The following is a 6,936-nucleotide window of genomic DNA, read 5'->3' as shown; positions in this document are numbered from 1 at the left end:
GAGGAAGAACTTCCTCCTCCACTCTGAATGCTCGGGCCTCGGCTCGGCCTCATGATGTGACATTACTGGTTGCTAGACGCCAGACGGCAGGTGATTCTAGCAACCAGTGCAGCAGGCAGAAGAGAGGCCAGCGAATGGTGCAATACGAGAGTCTTAGGGAATTGGGGCAGTGACGCTGCTGCTGAATGTAACAGTAAGTGTCTGCCACAGCTTTGGCACCCCCCTTTGTGGCAGCTTGCCCCCCTATGCGGATACCTATGTTAGTAAATAGTGATGAGCTTCGAATTCGAGTCAAACCCATGTTCGACCATTCATCGAATTGCAAACGTTATGGACCGTTCGCGCCAAATTTGAGTGGCGCATCATGGCCCATAATTCACTGTGGCATCACAGTGCATTGCTGGCTGATGATTGGCCAAGAATGCACTATGACCCGCATGCTTGGCCAATCACAGTGCCGTCTGTACAGAGAGCCGTAATTGGCCAAAGCCAGGGTGACTTTGACCAATTATGGCTCAGGGGGTTTAGTACACGCCCCACACTATATAAGGCCGCCTGCACGTCGGCCCTGTGTAGTGTGTTCTGGCATTGAGAGAGATATATAGAGAGAGAGAGAGACAGTGTCATTTGATTTAGGTTAGATAGAGTAGGCAGGCGAGTCAGGTAGCTGCACTTACAGTGTATTGTGTATATCTATATATGCATCCTAGGTGTTGTATATATATATATATATATATATATATATATATATATATATATATATATATATATATATATAAGGCAGGTGTTTTTACAGTATTTACAGCTACCTGAAGAAAATTGCTGGTGTTCTTCTGATCCTATTAGTCCTATTAGCTACAGTATTTACAGTTAGTGTAGTGCGTCCTCTGCACTGTGTGCACCTAAAGCTACCTGAAGAAAATTGGTGGTGTTCTTCTGATCCTATTAGTACTGCAGGCAGCTGCAGTATTTACAAGTTAGTGTAGTGCGTCCTCTGCACAGAGTGCACCTAAAGCTACCTGAAGAAAATTGGTGGTGTTCTTCTGATCCTATTAGTACCACAGGCAGGCAGCTGCAGTATTTACAGTTAGTGTACTGTGTCCTCTGCACAGTGTGCACCTAAAGTTACTTGAAGAAAATTTGTGGTGTTCTTTGTGGTGTTTAATTAGTACCACAGGCAGGCAGCTGCAGTATTTACAGTAAGTTTACTGCGTCCTCTGCACAGTGTGCACCTAAAGCTACCTGAAGACAATTGCTGTTGTTCTGATCCTATTAATACCACAGGCAGGCAGCTACAGTATTTACAGTTAGTGTACTGCGTCCTCTGCACAGTGTGCACCTAAAGCTACCTGAAGACAATTGCTGTTGTTCTGCTCCTATTAAAACCATATTGCCAGGACCCGATATTACATTAAAGCCGCAAGCAGTTTTAAATTACTTTTATTCCTTTAAAATGTCTTTTTGTGCAGGGACTGTTCTAAGCATGGGAAACATGTGCCACTTTTTTTTCACTTTAAGTATCATTAAAATCACTGCTCCCGAAAAAACGGACATTTTTAAAACTTTTTTTTGCATTGATACATATCCCCTGGGGCAGGACCCGTGCCCCCAAACCCTTTTTAGGACAATAACTTGCATATTAGCCTTTAAAATTAGCACTTTTGATTTTGAACGTTCAAGTCCCATAGACTTTAATGGGGTTCTAAAGTTTGCACAAACTTTCGGTCCGTTCGCAGGTTCTGGTGCGAACCAGACCTGGGGATGTTCGGCTCATCCCTATTAGTGAATGATGTTAAGCTCTACTGGCTTCCATCACGCAATCATGTATGAGCAAAAATGCATTTTGTTTAAATTTCCTTTCATATGATTGGGCAATATAACCACAACCACTAAGTTAAGTGAATAACCTTTTGCAAAGTAAAAGTTCCCTTGCAAAGTGCACAGTCTATTTGCCTTTACTAAATCAACTCCATAATGTTGTTTACTACGAATTATATCCCAGAATTATGTGAATATAGTAGTCAGAATAATCTTTACTTTTATTATTACATTTATTTGTAGCACACTAGTCCAATTGAGCTTTCAGTTTAAATTAGCTAAAAATGTTTAGGTGTACTAAAACAAAAGGTGTTCAAAGCTTCAAGTTTTACTTTCTTTGGAAAGCAGCCACTGCTGAAATAGAAAAGCCAATAGCCTGTGTCAACATGCTTTGGAGAAGGTTCCTTACTGTTAGGGATGGGCCAAATTCAGTTTTGCACCAGAACTTTTGAACACCACCAAAGTTCTGACCCGAATAACAAACCACATTAAAGTCAATGGGACCCAAACGGAGAAAATCAAAAGTGCCCATTTTGGAGGCTTATATACAAGTAATTGGGCATACAAAAGTTATAGGGGTCCGGGTCCTGCCCTGGGGGACATGTATCAATAGAAAAAAGTTTGTGAAAATTTGTATTTTTAAATGAGCAGTGATTTTTTGATTTTTAAAGTGAAAGCATAAAAATGAAAAATTCCTTCCAATATATTGCCTGGGGGTTCCCTTAGTCTACCTGTAAAGTAGCAGATCTGTACCATGTCTAGAATCGGCTGCAGCAATAATTACATTTATAAAGCCAAAAAAAAAAAAAATTCCTGCAAGCTGCCTTTATTTTGCTCAGCAACAGCTGAGGAGCCAGTGTGTATGATGAGGCCACACTTTAGTGCACTGGGAACAAGATTAGAGAGTTTCTGGATACATTCTTTGACTTTGGATAGAAGTAATGGGTGCATAAAAATTGGTCTTTAGGTGTCGTGGTGCCTTCCCACCGTAACCCTATAGAGGTAATATTGACGAAAGCAAGAATTGGCCTTGCTGTAAAAAATTGCAATGATATGCACCTGTCAAACACGTGCATAAAAATTGGTCTTTGGGTGTCGGGGGAACCTTCCCACCATAACCCTATAGAGGTACTCTTGATGAAAGCAAGAATTGGCCTTGCTGTAAAACATAACAATGATATGCACCTGTCAAATAAACTGGTCTTTGGGTGTTAATTGTACCCATGAAACCTATACCAAAAACATTCTTCCAGATGAAATGATTGAACACCCTTAAAGCTAGGCAGCCTCGAAGTCCTGCAGAGATTCCCCATCCCAAAAAGACTTAATCAGTGACATTGGAATCAGGGGCTTCTAAACTGGTAATCCAGGACTGATTCATTTTTATAAAAGTCAAACGGTTCACGGAGTCTGTGGACAGACGCGTTCTATGATCAGTAACAAAACCTCCTCCAGCACTGAATGCCTGTTCTGAAAGCACACTGGATGCAGGACAGCCCAACAACTCAATAGCATACTTGGCAAGTTCTGGCCAGTGGTCTATTCTCATGACCCAGTAAGTCAGTGGATCATCAGATGGAAAGCTCTCTATCTCTGTTTTGTAATCATCTGTTTTGTAATCATCCACCATGTGATGCAGACTCTGCTGATGGGATGTGGAAGCTGACAGCCCTGGGTGGCGAGGACTAAAAAAATTCTGAAATGCCTCACTTAGGCGGACTCCTTCCCCAACGCTCCTCTCTTGGTCAACAGAAGACTCAAAACTACATTTTCCACAACACTGTAACCTACTTTAATGTGTCCTCAAGAGATTTTATCTTCTGCACTCTCTGTGGGAACAGGATGAGTTCTGAGACCTTCCCCTTATAATGGTGATCAAGGAGGGTTGACAACCAGTAATCATCTTTCTCCTTTATGCCACGTATTCTTGGGTCCTTTCGCAGGCTTTGAAGCATGAGGTTGCCCATGCACCTCAAATTTGTAGAGGCTTGAGAAGCAGACTCATCGGGGTCACTCAGGATTACAGCATCTGGAATTCCTCCTCCCAGCCACGTACTACTCCCAAGGGTCCTGGGGTTGGAAAGCCATCGCTTACAGATTGACGCATGTCTTCCTCTTCTTCGAAGCCTATGAAAGTGCCATAATCCTCCTCCTCATCCTCCACCCCTCTCTCTGCCTGTGTGTTCTGTGACATAGGAATGATGGTGTCTGGAAAAAGTGGGCCTTGAGAGGAAAGGAAGTCCTCCTCTTCCTCCTGCTGTTCTGCCTTTGCTCCAGCAGGAACACAACAGGGATTGTGTCACTGATGCATGCACTGTCACTGCTCACCATCCTTGTGGCCTCTTCAAATGGTGACAATACAGTGCATGCATCTTTAATGATCAGCCACTGGCGTGGGGAAAAAAGCAGAGGCAGCCTGAGCCTGTCATAGTGCCGTACTGGCACAGGTACTCATTGACGGCCCTCTGTTGCATGGATAGCAGCTGCAGCATTCCCAAAGTTGAGTTCCACCTGGTGGGCATGTCACAAATCAGGCGGTTTACATGCAGGTGGAATTCCTGCTGAATTTCAGCCAACCGAGCACTGGCTGTGTATGACCACCTGAAATGGCTACAGACTCTTTTGGCCTGCTTTAGTACATCTTGCAACCCTGGGTACGTACTTAGGAAATGCTGCACCACCAAAATGAGGGCATGTGCCAGGCATGGCACATGGGTCAACTTTCCCTATCTAAGGGCGGACAGGAGGTTTGAGCCATTATCAGACACCACCATTCCTGGATCCAGCTGGCGTATTGTGAACAACCTCTGGGCCTGTCCCTGCAGAGCTGCAAGAATCTCTGCTCCGGTGTGGTTCCTGTCCCCTAAACACACCAGCTGAAGCACTGCATAGCACCTTTTAGCCTGGCTCTGGGAATAGCCCTTTGAACGCTTAGGGGGTACCAGATGTTCATAGGACAATTCTGCAGAGGAGGGCATGTAGGTGGCGGAGGAGGAGGAGGAGGGGGAAGCAGTAGAGCTCACAGGTCTGGCATCATCACCATCAGCTGTATGGAGATGTGGGGGCACAACAAGCTGCAGCACCGAGCCCTGTCCTGCATCCTTTTGAGTTGCAAGCAGTGTTACCCAGTGTGTTGTGAACAAAATATATCGTCCCTGCCCATGCTTGCTGGAACATGTGTCAGCAGTAAGGTGGATTTTATGGCTGACTATCTTGCCCAAGGATGCCAGAACTTTCCTTTCCATGTGATGGTAGAGAGATGGAATGACCTTACGTGAAAAGTAGTAGCGACTGGGAGCCTGCAATTGTGGTACAGCAAATTCACCAGGCTGAAAGGCAGAAGTTGGAGAATCAACAGGTTTGACAAGCTTGCATTTAGACACTGGGCATGTGGGTGGCAGGGACTGTATTTTTTTTCCATTGCAGCATATAGGGGAGAGAAATTTGCTGGCTACAGTCTACAGATGGTGGTGTGCTGCTGGAAGATGTGCTGCTAGGACCTGGGACACCCTGTGCTATACCATCATCCTTGTCATGGAGGCTGCTGAAAGGTAATGACTCGATATCGCAGGGGCAAACTGAAGTGCGTGAGGAGGAGGAGGAGGGACAGATTTGTGCCCCTTTTATGTGGCTTTTAGGTACTCTTGCGGTGGTTGGACCTTAAATGCCTTGTTAAGCATGTGGTACCCAAATGGTTGGTGTTTTTGCCACGTTTGATGTGCCTGAGACACAGTTTGCAGATAGCAGCAGTGCAATCTGCTGCAGATGTGCTGAAAAAGGCCCACACAGCTGAGATTTGGGAAGTGGGCCGGGAGATAAAAGCTACAGAATGTGATGGAATAAAGTGGCTGCTCTCTAATCTTTCTTGATGTCGGCCTCCTTGGGGTTGTGCCTCCTCACCTTCAGTTTCCTCCTCTGCTCTATCTAGCACACAAGTCGCATCAGTGACTTCATCATCATCATCAGCATCATCTCCATCTCCTCCATCTTCATCATTAACACTGGAGACCACTTGGCAATACGCTGCGGCTTGGGGAACACGAATGCCAATTTTTCTACCAGTGTTCCACCCTCTCTCTAGGCTCATGTTCCTGTCATCCTCAACCTCAGAACCAACATCTGAATCCAGTAATGGTTGGGCATCTTAAAGGAGCAAGTGGCTGATGCTGTGGTCAAATAACGCAGCTGACTCCTCAATGGCTGATGTTGGGGCTATGGCAGGAATAGATGTGGAAAAGGAGGCAGGTTTATCCACTCTGGCAACTGCAGGGGACTGCACACTTGTCTCTGCTTGTGTGACAGCAGATGAGAAGGATGAGGAAGATTTAGTAAGCCAGTCCACCACCTCCTCTGCATGCTGTGGCTGGATAGCACGGGCAAAATCAATAAACAGAGGAAATGATGCCCTGCCTGAGGACTGACCACCACATCCACCTTTGCCTGTGGACACATTTGTTGCTGGCCCCCTTACAGCGCCAATAGAACGTCCGCCTCTCCTTGTTGTCCTCCCAGACATTAGTGGGAAGGAGGGGACAGTGCTTATAGGCAAATGTAAAGAAGAAGTTGAAATCTGTACGTAGATGCACTTCAATCAATGTAGAGAGGTGTTTGGTGCACTTTAATTTGAGTACCCACACTACACGGATACACTATAATATACTGCAATATAAAGTGCCAAATGCACAGTGATGCACAAAACTATATGGCGTTAAACTGGCAGTAATGCACACAAAACTAAATGGCGTGAAACTGGCAGTAAAGCACACAGAACTATATGGCGTTAAACTGGCAGTAACGCACACAGAACTATATGACATTAAACTGGCAGTAACGCACGCAAAACGATATGGTGTTAAACTGGCAGTAATGCACGCAAAACTATATGGTTTTAAACTGGCAGTAACGCACATAGAAGTAAATGGCATTAAACTGGCAGGAATGCACAAAATGATATGGCGTTAAACTGGCAGTAACGCATGCAAAACTATATGGCGTTAAACTGGCAGTAACGCTCACAAAACAATATATCGTTAAACTGGCAGTAATGCACAGAGAGCTATATGGCATTAAACTGGCCATAAGGCACGCAAAACGATATGGCGTTAAACTGACAGTAAT

This window comes from Aquarana catesbeiana, linkage group LG01, assembly GCF_042186555.1.
Source record: "Aquarana catesbeiana isolate 2022-GZ linkage group LG01, ASM4218655v1, whole genome shotgun sequence".
Lineage (NCBI taxonomy): Eukaryota > Metazoa > Chordata > Amphibia > Anura > Ranidae > Aquarana > Aquarana catesbeiana.
Note: the sequence above shows the minus strand (reverse complement) of the source record.